General features: G+C 39.5%; 1 non-coding gene across 1 annotated transcript; it reads left to right on the top strand.

Moving 5' to 3' along the window:
* The first annotated feature begins 16,611 nt into the window (after window positions 1-16,611).
* LOC141644502 (small nucleolar RNA R71) lies at window positions 16,612-16,718 on the top strand. Its single transcript, XR_012544117.1, has one exon. It is a non-coding gene; the product is annotated as a small nucleolar RNA R71 (small nucleolar RNA).
* Window positions 16,719-19,446: the final 2,728 nt, after the last annotated feature.

The following is a 19,446-nucleotide window of genomic DNA, read 5'->3' as shown; positions in this document are numbered from 1 at the left end:
GGCACCTCGGGAGGAGATGGTGGTGGAGATGAGTTGATGGTTGAGCAGCAGCAGCATGAGTGATGCTCCTTTTCTTTATCTTTGTTTATGGTAGTTGGTGTTGGATGTTGGTAGTTGTTGTTAGTTAGAACTTTTATTTTGGATTTGTACGGATGGCCATAAGGCCGGATTTGCTGGTTTGACCTTGTTACGGGATTGATTTTGGGGGTCGGGAAGTCATCCCGACTCGCGTTATGTGATGATTATATATATATGTGGTGTTATGACAGGATTTTCCAAGATTTTGGACCTGTAGGTACTCGACAGAGTACCCCATACTCGGTCGAGTAGCCGCAGGTGTTACAGAAATGAGGCATTCTGATCTCAGGGCTACTCGATCGAGTAGCCAAGACACTCGATCGAGTAGCGGGCACTCGATCGAGTACCACTACATACTCGATCGAGTAGCACTGTTACAGGAACTTTTCACTAATTAAAAATTATTTGACGGTCATATAATTACATGTTTGGTGTTTAACATGGTTATTTATGATTAGTAACATATTTTAACCGTTCATATCATATGTTGGAGGTCGTGCTTCGTTTTTAGAGGCGTATTTGTATCGAATTGTGAAGTTATAATTGTTTTTATTGCATTCATTTTACATCCGTATTGTCTACTAGTTACATTTCACCGGGAGTGCGTCCTTTCATATATACAAATGCAAATGTTATACACATGCCTTCTTGACGGTGGCTAGTTATTCAAATATGGTTGAATACATCTTTATGGTTTGCTGGTTGTACGAGTAATATGAGTAATGTCAATAATGAATAATATGGTTGGATATATGTCAAGATGTAAGTATGTGGTAATTTAATGGTGAACTTCGGGGATGAAGTTCCTTTTTAGAGGGGAAGAGTAATGTCGTAAAATAAAAAGGGCCGATTTTGAAATTATGTTGTTGTTTGTTTATAACGTTTCCTATGACTTTAGTCACATCTCTGGTATGGAAGTATAATTGTTTGCACTTGTTAGCGGAAGTAACTTGTATGTTGAAGTAAAGTTGAATAGTATACTTAAAAGGCGGTCATAGAAAGATAATCATGAGGTCGTGTGTTGGAATAGAATTATATTATTGAATACATTAGTGGTGCTAAAGTGACATGTTTCGCGTTGTTGGTTGTTGCTAGTGAAAGTGTAACCTCGTAGTGTGTTGGGTATTTCAAGTAATATTTTGTAGGAGTGGGTCTATATGGAGTGTTAGACAGTTGATGATGATGACATGGGGGAGGGTATTTCCGGGGAGTGGTAGCCTATGCAAAAAAAAAAAAAAAAGATAGTGACGTTGTTTCGTTTCCGTTTTGAGTGCCTTGGTTCGGTGAGTTGAACTTCGGGGACGAAGTTCTTTTTAAGGGGGGGGGGGGAGACTGTAATACCCGCCCTTTTAGAGACCCTTTGACCAGCATTGACTGACCTTGGGAGCGGTAATAGCCCATAGAAGTGCGTGCCAAAGTTACCTTGGGTGGTGAGTTATGTGTGGTACTCGATAGAGTAGAGGCTACTCGATCGAGTAGCTTGGATACTCGATCGAGTAGGGGACACTCGATCGAGTATGTTGGCCACTCGATCGAGTATCGGGTTTTCAGCGAGGGTTTATAATCGCGTTTTGGTAAATCCGCAAACCATTTTGCCTCATTTCTTCAGATCCTTAGGTCGCCTCCTTCCCTTCCCTTCACCATATAACCTCCAAGGAAGCCTTTGAAGGTTCTTGTGCCTTAGGAGAGCATAGCTTGAGTCGGGTAGCGGTCTTTTGCCAGGTTCCTTCTTGTAGGTATGTCGTCATCATCATCCGTATCCTTGTCTTTGCAGTTAGGGTTTGCTTGGTAGTGATAGATGATTGTGTTGTGGATATAGGTGTTGCTTGATTGCTGGATAATTAGTATGATGGCTTGGAGTGGTTGCAGTTGCTTAAAGGTAGGTTCGCCTACTCAGTTTCTGTGGATAGTCTAGTGTGTCGATTGTCGTGTCATTGTTGTGGTATTGTGGTTGTGGTATTGTGGTTGTGTTTATGTGGCAGCGTGTATGCGGCAGTCGGTTGGTATATACGGTTTGTTGGTTGTTGTTGTATTGCAGCTGTCTGCGATTGTTTGTCTCTGGTTCTCGAGGTGCGCCCTCGGCTGAGTGGAGTCACTTACGGGAGTGGCTTCACGCCCTAGTTTCGCCCTCCGTGGAACCCGCCACGGGAGGGGATGTGCACATTAATGGGACAGGGTTATCGCTCTGTATGATGAGCGGGGATTTGGTGGGTACGGCTGCGGTCCCCCACTGGCAGGGCTGGTCCAGTGGACAGTCGGTGACGGAGATGGATTGGAGGGAGTGTGTTTGTGTGTGTGACTGATTGTGTTGTGTCGTGTTGATAGAAGTTGTTGGTTTTGCCATGTCTTATCTCAGTACTGACCTTGTGTGGTTGTCTTGTTGTTTTATGTGTCTACCGTGATCCCTTATGGTGAGCAGTCTGTCTTAGCAGGTGTTGATGTCGTTGATAGCTGGAGTACGGGCAGGGATGAGTCTTCACGAGATTTGATAGTAATAGAGTGTAGCCAATGAGTTGTATCTTTATTTTGTTAAGTTGGTTGTAACGCTTGTAATATAACTATAATTGTTCTTTTATCGACTTTTGATGATTACTTACCTCGGGCAACCGAGATGGTAACGCCCTTATATGCTAAGGAAGGCCTAGTTAAGGCTCCTCTGAATATGGGGGTGTTACAAGGAGCCTTTGTTGCATCCATCTCATTCAGGATATTTTCCTCCACTTTTTCATTTATCAAATCTTTCAAGAGTACATACTCATCATTCCTTTCCTTGTTAATTTCAACATCAACACTCTTCTCCTTCTCACTCTCATTAACTTCACCGCTTTGCTCCCTCTTTTCTTTCGACTCTTTCTTTCTTTCTTTCTTTCTTATTTTCTTTTGACTTTCTTTTGAATCTCCCTCATTTTCTTTTGATTTTTTTTCACCTTCCACTGATTTTTCTTCACTTTCTTTGGATTTTTCTTCATCTCCCGCTGATTTTTCCTTACTTGCTTTTGATTTTTCTTCTTCAAGTTCCCCCTCTATCTCATTCGACTTCACAACATTACTCTCCTTTTCAATTTTTTCTTCTTTCTCGGTTCCCTTAGAACCAGACTCTTCCTTATTAGTATCAATGTCAACCTCAGTATCCAATTGTAGTGAGATAGGAGGATTCCTACCACGTCCTCCACTGCCCCGACCACCGCCTCTTTTGGCGGTTGTTTTCTTTCGTGCAACGGTGGTCTTAGCAGTGGCAGAGACGACCTCATTAGTTTTGGCAGCGGATTTGGGAGGCATTTTCTTTTTGGCAATGTATTTTGGATTAAAAGTATTTCTGAGTTTAAGAACTTCCTTAGAGTATCTTTGTTTTGAAGACATTTGAAAAATTGGAAAGGGAAGGGGTTTTGACGGTTTGGGAGTTCGAAAAAGGTGAAGGGTGGTTTTTGTTTGGTGGGTAATAGGGAGTTTCAATGTGGGAATATGAGAGAAATGTGGGGTTGGTGTGGTTAACAAGGGGAGTGGACGGTTGAGTGTTAAGATATTAAGGTTAGGTTATAGGCTTTAGGTATGATTGGACATAAAGTAATTTTTGTAGGCTCAATGCAATAATTAACTCAAGTGCACAAGGACATTTGTTGATTTATTTTGTTCGACATTTGCATAAACTTAAACACATTAGCTAAATTTATTTACATGTAAATCCATCCTCTAATCAATCATTGGAGAAAAATAGTTTAATTTAGCTATATGTCACCTAGTAAACCAATTTCCGACCGAAGTCTTACGAATTGTTCTCTTTCTAACTGTTTTGTAAAAATGTCCGCAATTTGATTTTCCGTTTTACAAAAGCTTAGACATATATTACCCTTTTCAACTTGATCACGTAAAAAATGATGTCTTATGTCGATGTGTTTAGTGCGTGAATGTTGTATAGGATTCTTTGATATGTTGATTGCACTAGTATTGTCACAAAATATGGGAGTGGTCTCGAAAATAAAACCATAATCATGCAATTGTTGACGTACCTAAAGAATTTGTGCACAACAAAGAGCGACACTCACATATTCACTTTCGGCCGTGGATAATGCAATGGTGTTTTGCTTCTTAGAAGCCCATGTGATGAGACACGGTCCTAGAAATGTAGCAATGCCCGAAGTGCTTTTCCTATCCAACGTGTCACCGGCATAATCCGCATCCGAAAATCCTACAAGATCAAGTTCGTAGTGAGTTGGGTACCAAAGATATAGCCCTTGTATTCCAATCAAATACCTAAAAATCCATTTGACGGCTTTGAAATGTGATTCCTTAGGATTTGCTTGGGGCACAAACACACACACTAAATTATATGTCGGGTCGACTAGCGGTTAAGTAAAGTATGGAACCGATCATACCTCGATAAACCTTTTCACCAATGCTCTTACCATTTTCGTCCTTATCAAGCTTGATTTTAGGCACCATTGGTGTAGGCACAGGATTAGAATTAGTCAACCCAAACTTACTTAGCATTTCTTTGAAGTACTTTTGTTGATGAATCATTGTTCCGTTCACATTTTGTTTTATTTGAAGACCAAGAAAAAATCCAAGTTCTCCCATCATACTCATTTCAAATTCGGAAGTCATTAAATAAGAAAAGTACTTATAAAGAACATTGTTAGTTCCTCCAAAAATAATGTCATCGACATATACTTGCGCAAGCAACAGTTCATCTCCTTGTGACTTGATAAACAACGTTTTATCCACGGACCCACTTATGAAACCATTTTCCAATAGAAACTTTGAAAGCCTATCATATCAGGCCCTAGGGGCCTGTTTTAAACCATAAAGAGCTTTATAAAGTTTAAAAACGTGGTTGGGAAACTCGTTGTTTACAAAGCCCGGAGGTTGTTCAACAAATACTTCTTCATCAAGGTATCCATTTAAAAATGCGGTTTTGACATCCATTTGAAAAAGCTTTATACCTTGATAAGATGCAAAAGCTACAAGCATTCGTATGGCTTCAAGCCTAGCTACCGGTGCAAAGGTTTCATCATAATCGATTCCTTTTTGTTGGTTAAAACCTTGCACCACTAGTCTAGCTTTATTCCTTACGATTTCTCCAACATCATCTAGCTTGTTATGAAAGACCCACCGTGTACCAATTATAGTACGTTGGGAGGGCCTAGGGACAAGATGCCATACCTTGTTCCTTTCGAATTGCTCCAATTCCTCTTGCATTGCTATCACCCAACATTCATCGGTCAGGGCTACTGTGACATGGTCTGGTTCAATTTGTGAGAGGAAAGCATTGTGTGCACAGAAATTTTGGAGCGATGATCTGGTTTTTATTCCAGAGGTTAGGGCACTCGTTAGGTTTGATAGAGGATGTGAGCTTTGGTGCTTCCATTTTTTGGGAATACGTGAGTTAGAGGATTCGGTTTGTCCGTCTGTAATAGTGGAGGGGACTGTTGCATGAGGATTGTTTGACGGAGGTGATTGTGGTTCATTTATAGTTTGATTTGGCTGTTCTTCACCATCCTTGTTCCTCCTGGATGAGCTAGCATGATCTTGAGTAGGAGGACGATTAGTTCCTCCTGAATTTTGGGAATCCTCCTCAGGCAACAGTGGCTCTAACTGTTGCTCAGCCTCTTCCACCACTTGATCCATATCATGTCGTGTCATACCAATCTCAAAATCATCATCATATTCATCATCCTCATCATCAACCAGTGTGTTTGACACAAAAAGACTAGATTCGTCAAATATTACATGAACACTTTCTTCTATTTTCATAGTCCTTTTGTTATAAACTTTATAAGCTTTACTATGATCGGAATAACCAACAAAAACTCCTTCATCACTATGAGCATCAAATTTTCCAAGTTTGTCTTTTCCATTATTGTGCACAAAGCATTTACTACCAAAGAATTTTAAATATGAGAGATTAGGTTTTCTTCATCGTAGTAGTTCATAGGGAGTTTTCTCAATGATTTTTCTAATCATGACACGGTTGTAAATATAACAAGATGTGTTTACGGCTTCCGCCCAAAAATTCTTCGGAAATTTAGAGCTAATGAGCATGGTCCTAGCCATATTTTTAAGAGTTCGATTCATTCGTTCCACAACCCCATTTTTTTGTGGGGTTCTTGCGGCCAAAAACTTATGGCTAACACCATTCTCATTACAATAAGACTCAAATGACAAGTTTTCAAATTCGGTTCTATGGTCGGATCTCAATGAGACAAGTTTATAACCAAATTTGTTTTGAACCTTTTTTACCCAAACTAAAAACTCATCAAATGTGTGATCCTTAGAACTTAAAAAGAGAAGCCAAACAAATCTTGTGAAGTCATCTACAATGACACAAACATAACGACTTCCACCTGTACTCACAATACGCATGGGACCACATAGATCAATATGAATGAGTTCAAGAGGTAAGGAAGTGCTAACAACCTTTTTGGATTTAAAAGAGCATTTAACTTGTTTTCCTTTAACACAATCATTACAAAGTGATTTAAATTAAAACTTAATGTTAGGAATGCCGCCAACTAGATCAAGTCTCTTGAGGGTGTTAAGTGTCTTAGCATTTACATGACCAAGTCGTTTGTGCCAAAGCCAAGGGTCGTTCTTTTGAACACTCATGCATGATAGTGATTGACCCGACAGTGAGTATAAATTAGTCATGTAGACATATTTGACACGTTTACCTTCAAGTATGAGTTCTCTAGTTTTTTCATTTATGATTCTACATTCACTAGCAAGAAATTCAACAATATTACCTCGATCACATAGTTGTGAAATTCTCAAGAGATTGTGTTTTAAACTTTTGACAAGCAACACTTTGTCCACACATAATGACTTTGACCTACCAACCTTTCCAATACCAATGATTTCACCCTTTTTGTTGTCGGCAAAAGTCACCATGCCACCATCGTAGGCTTCTAGCAAGAGGAATTGGATTTCAACTCCCATCATGTGACGAGAGCATCCACTGTCTAAGTACCAATTGTTGCTGCTCCTCACTAATGCCTATAAGAAATCAAACATTTAGTTTGGGAACCCAAACAAGTTTTGGTTCCTTCTTGACAACAAATTTCTTGACTTCCTCTTTCATGATCCAAACTTGTTTAGCAATTTTAGTGCTTCTTTCTAAGTCACGGACTCGTTTTTCACAACCGTTAAACTCATGACCTGTTTTGCCACAGTAGTTACAAATGATGTATTCAGGAAGACCGGAATACTTTCTTCTGCGGAAGTCAGTTCTACTTGGATCCTGGTTTCGAGTGCAACAGTGCGTGCTACTGTTGCCTTTGAAACCAAGTCCAGCTTTCTTTGAAAATTTTTCGTATTCTTGTGATTGTTTTAAAAGAAACTCCAAAACATTCTGACTTCCTTCTCATTTTAAGTAAAACATCTTAGCCTCATCTAGCTCTTGAGTCAATGTTTCGATTTTAGCAAGATGATTAAGATTCAATTTACCTAAAATGTCGAAAGCTTATTTTGCAAGTCTTGCTTCATCACTAAGTAATAACCCAATTTGTTCCAATTTTTTATTATCCCTTTGACACAATGTAAGGTCAGCTAGAAGAGAGTCACGTTCTTTAGTCAAGGAAGACACTAATTTAGTGAGAGTATCTATTTCTTTTCTTGACTCGGATGCCACAGTAGAGACCTCTATAGCATGAGTCTGTTCAGCCTTTTTCAAATTCTCAATTTGAGCAAGAAGGTCATCATTTGATTTTTGGACTCGATCTAAGGCACTTTTGGCATGACTAGACTCATCATTTAACATTTCAGCAATCTTAACAAGATCATCTTTTTCATTATTACGAGTAGCTAAGTCAATCAAAAGTTGATCACGTTCTTGAGTTGGTGATGACACATTTCCTTTGTTAGAACTGGATGCAACATTGCAGGGATCTGTTGCACCCGTTTCATCGACCTTGTTGGCTAAAAACAAATTTAGTTTTCGAAGCTTTTTGATTTCTTTTTCATAACTTGATCGGTCCATTTCGTGTTCACAATTGAATAGATGTTGTCGTTGGGTCACGTCCGAATCAAAACACAATTTATAGCTTCACAAACAACTCTACAATTAGTAAAGAGGCAAGTAAAGGTCGGATCCCAAGGGACGGGAATTGAGATGAGATTTCTATTGAAACTAGTGGTGTCTTAGGGGTGTCACAATTTGGGTTGATGTACAAGGTCACTAACTAAAAAGCAATGAAAGTAAATAAGCAAGATGAAATAAAAGGGTTATAAACAATTGATAAAAAGCACTAGGGTATCATGGGGTCATAGGGGAATCATGGGAATTGATCATACAAACATGTTCTCAAATTATAAGCAAGCAATTATTGTTGTGATGGATTGAGTTGGGTTATATCTTACAATCCTAGGAAAGTTTGGGCTCCGGAGCCGAATCGATTAGATTGTACAACACCTACAAGTCGACTTAGTCTTTTCTACTCAACAACATGCATGGTCTAATGAGACTCGAGTTGGTTTATGTATTACAAGTTTCATTGAAAAGATAGGTGATGGGTAAAAAATACAAGGATTCATAGGCTCACATTTCATCAAACATAACATGTGCATGAGTTGAGATCAAAACAAGCAAGCAAATAAACCATGAAAGCATATTAATTTAAGCATGAATCATTCCCCATGTTGGTTTCCCCTAATTACCCATTAACCCTAGCTAGGTCACTACTCACTCATTATCATGTTGATCATGCTAGCAAGGTTGTCAATCATACCAACAAAAGGAAACATGATGAATAGATGAAAGTAATTAACAATAATTAAAAAGGGATTAAGAGAATTATACCTACTAATGATTCCAACAATAAAGCAAAGAATAAAAGAAGTACTTGATGCTTGATTGAGAGGTTGTCAATCTCCCAATAATAACCCAAATAATCTTCAATTACCCAAAATAAAGGATGAAAAAAAGAGAGATTAAGGAAATAAAACTTGTATTAAAACTTGATTAATTGTTGATTACAATACTAAAGAGAGATTTGATTGATATTAACTACTCTAATAATTGATAAGAAGAACGTGCTCTTCTAATTAGACTAATGGGGTATTTATAGTGGAAATTAGGTGGATGCATTAGGGTTAACTAAGGGCTAAACTAGTAATTACACTTTTTAGATTGAGCAGAGAGAAGCCGGTATTTTTCGAAGGAAGGGCTTCTTTCTTTGATGCATGAAGAGACGAATTCGTGCTGGGCTGGAATCCGGGCGTATTGGTGTCGGGACGGGCGGATTGTAGCAGGGGAAGACGGGCGTCTTCAAGGGAATCCGAGCGGATTCTGGTGGCTGCTTACCCGGGCGTCTTTGGAGGAAGACGCACGGATTCTCGTGCTGGGGACGGACGGATTCAAGGCAATCCGCATGGATTGCTGCTCAGCATTGTTTCTTCTTCTTTTCTTCCCTTTTCTTCATAAAATCCTTGGGGATTTCCTCGGGGATGCGAGGATCCTTTCTCAACATTGCTCATCTACTATCATATGTACAAAGGCCTTCTAATCTTGTCTCTCCTTGATGCTTGGTCATTGAATTCAATCAATTTAGTCTCGTCTTGCCATGAAAATGCAAGATTTGAACTCCTTTCCTACCAAGGGATCAAAATCTCAAAGAATATGCAAAACAAAGAGCTAAAGACAATAAATGACCCAAATATGCACTAAAAAGCATGGGAACAAGGCTAATTCGGGGGCTAAATATGCGCTAATTATGGTCACATCAAATATCCCCAAACCGAACCTTTGCTCGTCCCGAGTAAAGAGGTGACAAAGACTAGGACCATTATTTAAATTAACCTAATAACATAGCCGATATGAGACAATTAGCGGGTCTCACTCCGCCCCTTCAACTCACAACAAGACAACCATGAGGTAGGATGCCTTCTTGCAAGGTGGGTCTTGCCAAAATGGCGACACATTCAAACATTAAGCACATAAAATCAAGTAATGGATGCATCTACAAAAGGAATAGCCACTTCCTCATCAAGTGGCGGAGGCAACTAAGAGAGAACAAATTTTAGAGCATATAATCCTTCACAAATACTAGTTCAACAAATTACTAAGGCTAAGAGGATGGCACTAAATCACCTCCAAATGGTGTTAAACTAGACTACTTTCGTCCTCAATTTCCAAATGCTTTCGTCAAGAGCGATCGGATGGTGGTGGAATGATGATCCCTATGATGCTAGTAGCATATGACATGACAAGTCTCGAATTCTCTACAAAAGTAAAGGTCATGGATCGTCCCAAGCTCGACAAAGTGGTTTGACAAAAGGCTTTTTGGGAATGAAATGCTCAAATCTTTATAAACAAAGGGTGGATATGACTAGTATTCAAAATTGTCCTCATTTAACTTTCACATTTCAAAAATTTAAGATGGGGTTTGTTCCTTCCGGGCTAGTGTCCTTTGCTTTCGCCAATCGCTTATTAGGCAACCGGTTAACCTCTAGACAATAGCTTTTCGGGGTGATAGTCACTCTGTCTCTGGGCGGTCGAATTCACAACCGTGTGGGGGCCCAATTCAATAGATCCCTCTCCAAAGCACATCGAAGTGGTACGCCTCCATCAAAACAACTAAATTTCTCAACATTTCAACATTTCATAACATTTGAGGTTTCCTTAGCAATAAATTACTTCCACATGACAAAATTTTCGAAATGAGCACTTCAAACTTATTGATAGAAAGTATTTTTGGGTTGCCTTACCACAAGGTCAATCAAGGTCACCTAGACAAGTTAACCAAGTCCACATCGCATCACGGGGTTGGATAGGTGACCCACATGCAAACCGTTGACTAGGCTTTGGGTCATGGGTCAAAAGACACTAGTATGACACAACCTAGGGTGTTTTACAACCATTCTAGTAGGCAAAGTCTTAAGTTGAAAAAGTATTTGTAATGGCTTAGTTGCTCTTGTCAAAGTTCTCAATTAGGCACTTTTCAAAATGTTTTATCTAAATGCAACTACATGCCATGATGAAACTATTATATACATTCTAATGCAAGTGATTCTATCAACTAATATGACATATAAACTAAATGCAATTCCTAAGTTCACATTGTTATACCGCATCAATCAAAATAAAGCCACATAGTTATTAACATAAAGAGGAAAAAAGGAGATTGGAAAGATCATACCATGCGGTCTTCATGATCCTCATGTCTCGGATGTGGCGTAGTCAATTAATGTGAACAAGGATAGAACAAACAATATATAATATATACAATATATACATAACTACACTACAAAAGAAATAAACATGTTTTTGGGTTTTTCAATTTTCATATTTTTATGGTTTTTCGAAATTTTTCAATTTTTTTGGATTTTTGAATAAAAGTTAAGTTAGAATTCCCCATCCTCACACTAATATGGGCATTGTCCTCAATGGCCAAAATGATGGGAAATTATACAAACATGATGCATGATTTCTACACTAAATGCAAGCTACACTAATCTACACTACATGATGCATGGTTTTTGTTTATGACGGAGAGGATAATTTAGATTACCTCCCGTTGTGTATGCATTAACTTCTCAAAACCGATCTAGACATTATTGCTAATGTCCAAGGATTGGTGTAGTTCATGCACACACTATGCAATGCATGAAACTAATTTTGTCATTTTGGATTTTTGAAAGGTGGGAACAATAAAATGAGAACACCTCAATGGGGCCGAGGTGTTAGTCCTCAATGGTGCTAGGACTGCTCCAACAATGATCAAGATTAATAAATAGAACAAAGAGAGAAATAGACAAACCTCAAGAGGGTAGGAGCCTCTAAAGCTTGCTAATCTTCCATCATATCATCATTATCATCACCTTCCTCACTAGAAGTGGTCTTATCACCACTTTCTCCTTCACTTTCTTCTTCACTTTCTTCTTCACCTTGCTCATCATCCTCTTCTCCTTCTTCACTAGCTTCTTCATCAATGTTATCATCAACCTCTTCATTACCAACAACCTCATTATCACCCGGAACAACCCTAGATGCACTCGGAAATAGGACTTCCCTATCCGCACAACTAGGCAAAGGACATGATGGGTCAAGTAGTCCTTGCCTAGCTAAATGTAAGAGGGGTGGATATTGGGCTAAGTAAGCATTTTTCCGATCCTCGAAAGCTTGCTTGTGCATCTCTTGCATGAGAAGAGTCAAATAATCATTTCTTGCTTCAACACCTTCCGGCTTGAACTCTTGGTACTCGAAAGGGTAGGGTGGTGTGACAATGGAAGAGGAGGGCATTTCGATTTCACCCTTTTGTTGTTGGATAATATACTCGGCCTCTTTTGAAAGGGGAAGTAGATAGTTGGTCCGGTGGACACTCAATCGACAAATCTTTGAAGGCAAAGTGAAAGATCTAGCCTCACTAGTGAGCCATCCATACTTGGTGTCAAGAGGGTTATGGGTAACCCACTTGTACTTGTATATCATAGTATTAATATCAATGAGATGACCACCTTCTTTCGCCTCATACTTGTTATCTTTGTTGAAGTTTGGATCAAAGTATTTGGCTAGGATAGTGACTAGGCCTCCATTCACAATAACGGTGGTGCCTTTCTTCCCACAATCAATATTTAACCATCTATCCACCAAGAGCCTTAGAGAGTTAAAAGGCTTGGTGAATTCCCTACCAACGTTCAAAGCCGACTCAAGAAGAACAAAATCGAGTTTGGTGAAATGGTTGGTGTCTTTTCTTGCAATGATGGTGTTACCTACGACCTTGTGCCACACTCTAATGCCCGGATGGTGGACTAATAGAGCGCGACTAGCATGAAAGTCTTCAAATTTCCTTCCGGAAATCGCCTCCCAAAGAGGGTTGGGGTCATATTTGCCAACATTCTTAAAATAACTCGGAGAATCACTAAGACCCAAAGCTTTACCCATTTCCTCAAAGGAGATGCGCCTACTAACATTAGCTAGACGAAACTCGATGGTCTCCATGGTCTCGACCTTGTTAACTTTCAAAGAACTCAAAAATTCTAAGGTAAGGGAGGGGTATGTCAATTCTTTTGATTCAAACAATTTCTCCAACCCCATGGCTTTGAAAAAGGCTCTAGTTTGCTCAAGGACACCCAATTTTTCTAAGGTATCTTCACAAATAAACTTGGTGGATAGAAATGATTTCCTAGCAAACTTGGCAAAAGTGTCCCTATGGGATTTGGAAATGAAAATTACCTCCGGATAGTTCGAAAGTTGAGCAATTTCCGGAGTAGAAGATGTTGTTGCTTCCATGGGAGGTTGTTGTTGTTGCACTTCCAAGTGTGGGTTAGCTACCACCATAGCCAATGCTTTCTTTGCTTGAAGAGTCTTTTGCCTTGATGAGAGTGCCTTTGCCTTTGGTGCCTTTGCCTTTGTTGCCTTTGTTGCTCCCTTAGTCCTTGCCATTGATGAATAAACCAAGAAAAGAGTGAAAAATTTTCAATTTCTAGTGCACCCAAATCGATTTAAAAATGAAAGGCTTTGCCTTTATGAATTCGAAAATCGACTCAAAGGTTGAAGATTTTGTGCTTGGTTTTGATTTTTTTTGAAAGAGGAGTGATTGATTTGTTGTTAAAAGGATGTTTTGATTTGATTTTGGTGAATGTTGTTGAGGAATCTTGTTTTTGTAATGGAGAGGATGAGGGTTTTGAGGGTTATGAGTAGTGTTATGAATGAAGGAATGAAGAAATGAATGTGGGAGGGGGTTTATAAAACCCGAAAAATTTGAACTGCAGGGGAAAGACGGGCGGATTCTGCTCGGGACGCCCGGATTTGATCTGTTATGGGTTGGGAAATCCTCGCCTAAAGACGGGCGTCTTTCAGTGAAGACGCTCGGATTTGAAAACACGGGACGGGCGTCTTCTACAGAAGACGGGCGGATTCCTTCACAAGGATTTTTCTTATTTTCTTCAGCCAAGAAGACGGGCGTCTTCCTTTCAGGACGGGCGTATTTTTAAAGACGGGCGGATTTGGATGCAGGACGCCCGGATTCGTTGACAGTCAAAAATTTCAAAAATTCAGCTCATAATAGGACGGGCGTCTTCTACCCAATATGCCCGGATTGCCTGAAGACGGGCGAATTCTTCTGAATCCGCTCGGATTCGACCCCTTTGTACCCGGATTCAGTTCCATCCGTGTACTTTGCATATCCCTTGTCATTTTTCCATTCTTCTTCATATCTCGTGTTCTTCATTGTGGGAGCACTACTAAGGCATGGATAGCCTAGGCAATTGCCATCCCCACACTAAGCTAAAGCACTACACATTAATTGAAATTATTAGTCCCTCCCTCACTTCTCTCAAACATGATAATTATCTTGATCAAAGTATAAAAATCCAAAAATAACAAAAATGCAATATAAGAATTGAAATGCAAGTTAGGGAGTTAGAAATATTTACAAATGGTGGTTTAGGGAGGACTCCACCAAACTCTCATTCTTGATGAGATGTCAAGGGGGCATGTTCAAGGTGTTGTTGATGTTGCTCAACACCTTGAAAAAGTAATCAAATGCTTGTTCATTATCATGATAGAGGTCTTCAATAGACCTTGGCCCTTGTTGTCGGTCTTGATCGATGGCATTACCAATGTAGGGATTAAAAATCCCTTCAAATTCGTCGTCCCAAAGACCACATACTTCATTAAGTTGATCATTGAAAATCTCTTGATTTGATGGAGACAACTTTCCCATTTCCTTTTCTTGGCCAATGAGGCCATCTTCTTCATTGCTTGTCTTTGATGAGCTTTGCAAGCTCTCTTTGTCACAATTCACTTGCTCTTTGAATGGAGCATCTTCAATTTTCTTCTTCCATTGGAGTTCCGACTTCTTCCTTTTATTCTTTCGACTATAATGATCGATCATAAAACACGGTTCATGTAAACGGGGAGCTCTCATAGTCTTGTCAAGATTAAAAGTTATACTCTTATCTCCCACTTCTAGAGTGAGCTCACCATGTTTTACATCAATCACCGCACCCACGGTGTGTAAGAAGGGTCTTCCTAGAATGATTGGAATGTTGGAGTCTTCCTCCATATCAACAATGACAAAGTCCACCGGGATGAAAAACTTCCCAATTCGTACGGGGACATCTTCCCATATCCCTAATGGTGTCCTCGTCGATCTATCGGCCATTTGGAGTGTGATATTAGTGCATTTAAGCTCTCCCATCCCCAACCTTTTACTCACCGAGTACGGCATAACACTCACACTAGCCCCTAGATCACATAAGGCTTTGTTGATCGTGGTGTCGCCAATGGTACACGGTATTGAGAAGCTTCCCGGATCCTTTAGTTTTGGAGGTGAACTCCCTTGAAGTATTGCACTACTCACCTTAGTGAAGGCGATAGTCTCAAGTTTCTGGATCGACTTCTTCTTTGTGAGGATGTCTTTCATGTATTTCGCATAGGCCGGCACGTGATTGATTAATTCCGTGAAAGGAATTGAGACTTCCAAATTCTTCACAATTTCCATAAACTTTCCAAGTTGGTCATCAAATTTGGGCTTGGCTTGACGACTTGGAAAAGGAAGTCTAATCACAATGGGCTCCTTCTCCTTGACCTTGTCTTCATTTTTCTTTGAAATTTCTTCTTTTGATGATTCTCCATCTTTGGAGTTTTGCACAATTTCTTCCTTATCACTTGCTTCCACAACTTCATCCTCGACTTGCTTCTTCGGTGCTTTATACCTTGTACCACTTCTCAAGTGAATGGCACTAACCGTTTCATGTCTTGGGGGATTACTTTGAGGTGATAATTGCCCCTTTTGTCTTTGTGAGCTTGAAGATGCTAGTTGAGTCAATTGGGTTTCCAACATCTTGGTGTGAGCTAGAATGTTGTTGATGGTGGTTTCCTTTGCTTGACTATCTTTTTGCATTTGAGTGAAAAACTCTTGTTGATTCTTTTGCATTTGGAGGACCGCTTTTTGAACATCAAAACCTTGGTCATTTTGGTGATTGTATGGATTTTGGTTTTGGTAACCTTGGTTTTGGTTGTAAAAGGGTCTTTGATTTTGGTTTCTCATGGGAGGTAGGGTGTATGTTGTTTGAGGATTTTGAACATTTTGGCTTTTGTATGAGAGGTTTGGATGAAACTTGGTGTTTTCATTGTAATAGTTGGAATAAGGGGTACCACTCTTGTATGCTTGGAAAGCATTCACTTGTTCATTTGTTCCCCTACATTCACTTTGGTCATGTCCCAAAGTTCCACAATTCTCACATATCCCACTTGGGATTGATGAGGATGCCGTCATGGCATTAACATGATGCTTTGGTGATTTTGAGGCTTCTTCAAGTCTAGCCATAGCTTGTTCAAACTTTAAATTGATCGTGTCAATGTGAGCACTAAGTTGAGCACCCAATTGAGTAACGGAGTCCACTTCATGCCTTCCTCCTCTAGTAGCCTTGCGAGGTCTATTATATTGTGAGTTATGGACCGCCATTTCCTCAATCTTGTTCCATGTTTGATTGTCATCAATTTCGGTGAACATTCCATTTGATCCCATGTTGAGAATGTTCCTTGAATCTTCATATAGACCGTTCCAAAATTGTTGTACCAAGAACCACTCGCTAAGTCCATGGTGAGGACATGAGCGACAAATTCCCTTGAACCGCTCACAAGCTTCATACAAAGATTCTTCATCCCTTTGCTTAAAACCCGTAATTTGAGCTCTTAGCATGTTAGTCTTTTCCAGTGGGCAGAACTTTTTGTAGAAAGCTAGAGCCAACTTCTTCCAAGAATCAATTCCGAGAGTGGCCTTATCAAGGCCCTTCAACCATTGTTTCACGGTGCCGATTAGAGAAAAAGGAAATAAGACCCATTGAATTTGGTCTTGAGTCACACCGGTTTGAGAAATCGCATCACAATAGTCACAAAAGGTTTCCATATGAGAATGAGGGTCTTCACTAGGCATCCCCCTAAATTGGCTCCTTTCGACTAATTGGATAAAGGCGGATTTGGCAATAAAATTTCCGGTCAAATGTTGTGGTGTGGGAGTACCATTGGGTAGGTTCTCCTCGGTGGGTACGGAATGTGATGAAAACTTAGGCATTGTAGGTTGATTTTGTGGGGTATTTTGTGTTGGGTTCTCCTCACCTTCTCTTGCAAAAGGGTTGATGAACTCAATAGTTGGTTGAGTATCCACAACCTCACTAATACCTCTCAAATTCCTCCTAGCAAATCTCCTATTGTTTGTCAAGGTTCTTTCAATTTCACGACCAAAAGGTAACAAATCACCTTGTGACCTTTTAGACATGCAAAATATCAAACAACTCGAAAATGATTAGAACAAACCCTGAGGAGTTTTACTTCCCCAAGGCAAAGAAAGACACAACTAATAACAATATAAGAAAATCTAAATCAAGTTAACACCGTCCCCGGCAACGGCGCCATTTTTGATCGGTCCGTTTCGTGTTCACAATTGAATAGATGTTGTCGTTGGGTCACGTCCGAATCAAAACACAATTTATAGCTTCACAAACAACTCTACAATTAGTAAAGAGGCAAGTAAAGGTCGGATCCCAAGGGACGGGAATTGAGATGAGATTTCTATTGAAACTAGTGGTGTCTTAGGGGTGTCACAATTTGGGTTGATGTAGAAGGTCACTAACTAAAAAGCAATGAAAGTAAATAAGCAAGATGAAATAAAAGGGTTGTAAACAATTGATAAAAAGCACTAGGGTATCATGGGGTCATAGGGGAATCATGGGAATTGATCATACAAACATGTTCTCAAATTATAAGCAAGCAATTATTGTTGTGATGGATTGAGTTGAGTTATATCTTACAATCCTAGGAAAGTTTGGGTCCCGGAGCCGAATCGATTAGATTGTACAACACCTACAAGTCGACTTAGTCTTTCCTACTCAACAACATGCATGGTCTAATGAGACTCGAGTTGGTTTATGTCTTACAAGTCTCATTGAAAAGATAGGTGATGGGTAAAAAATGCAAGGATTCATAGGCTCACGTTTCATTAAACATAACATGTGCATGAGTTGAGATCAAAACAAGCAAGCAAATAAACCATGAAAGCATATTAATTTAAGCATGAATCATTCCCCATGTTGGTTTCCCCTAATTACCCATTAACCCTAGCTAGGTCACTACTCACTCATTATCATGTTGATCATGCTAGCAAGGTTGTCAATCATACCAACAAAAGGAAACATGATGAATAGATGAAAGTAATTAACAATAATTAAAAAGGGATTAAGATAATTATACCTACTAATGATTCCAACAATAAAGCAAAGAATAAAAGAAGTACTTGATGCTTGATTGAGAGGTTGTCAATCTCCCAATAATAACCCAAATAATCTTCAATTACCCAAAATAAAGGATGAACAAAAGAGAGATTAAGGAAATAAAACTTGTATTAAAACTTGATTAATTGTTGATTACAATACTAAAGAGAGATTTGATTGATATTAACTACTCTAATAATTGATAAGAAGAACATGCTCTTATAATTAGAATAATGTGGTATTTATAGTGGAAATTAGATGGATGCATTAGGGTTAACTAAGGGCTAAACTAGTAATTACACTTTTTAGATTGAGCAGGGAGAAGCCGGTATTTTTCGAAGGAAGGGCTTCTTTCTTTGATGCATGAAGAGACGAATTCGTGCTGGGCTGGAATCCGGGCGTATTGGTGTCGGGACGGGTGGATTGTAGCAGGGGAAGACGGGCATCTTCAAGGGAATCCGGGCGGATTCTGGTGGCTGCTTACCCGGGCGTCTTTGGAGGAAGACGCACGGATTCTCGTGCTGGGGACGGACGGATTCAAGGCAATCCGCACGGATTGCTGCTCAGCATTGTTTCTTCTTCTTTTCTTCCCTTTTCTTCATAAAATCCTTGGGGATTTCCTCGGGGATGCGAGGATCCTTTCTCAACATTGCTCATCTACTATCATATGTACAAAGGCCTTCTAATCTTGTCTCTCCTTGATGCTTGGTCATTGAATTCAATCAATTTAGTCTCGTTTTGCCATGAAAATGCAAGATTTGCACTCCTTTCCTACCAAGGGATCAAAATCTCAAAGAATATGCAAAACAAAGAGCTAAAGACAATAAATGACCCAAATATGCACTAAAAAGCATGGGAACAAGGCTAATTCGGGGGCTAAATATGCGCTAATTATGGTCACATCAAGACTCAACATGGAACTAGGTTGATCATTCTCATTTAGACTTTATTTTAAGATAACATTTTCCTCAGCTATGTCCTCAATTTCGATTTTCATAGCTTCCAACTTGTTAGTTTGGACACGACATTTATCAATAAATTGATCTAGGAGGAGACAAATTTTGTTTTTAGAGAAGGATCGAACCTTTTTCTTGAGCTTAATTACCTCATGGTCTGAATTTGAGGAGTGAGTCATAAGACATTTGATGTCTTCTTTCTTTG

This window comes from Silene latifolia, chromosome 2, assembly GCF_048544455.1.
Source record: "Silene latifolia isolate original U9 population chromosome 2, ASM4854445v1, whole genome shotgun sequence".
In the NCBI taxonomy this organism is placed as follows: Eukaryota; Viridiplantae; Streptophyta; class Magnoliopsida; order Caryophyllales; family Caryophyllaceae; genus Silene; species Silene latifolia.
This window is presented reverse-complemented; position numbering and strand designations above follow the sequence as displayed.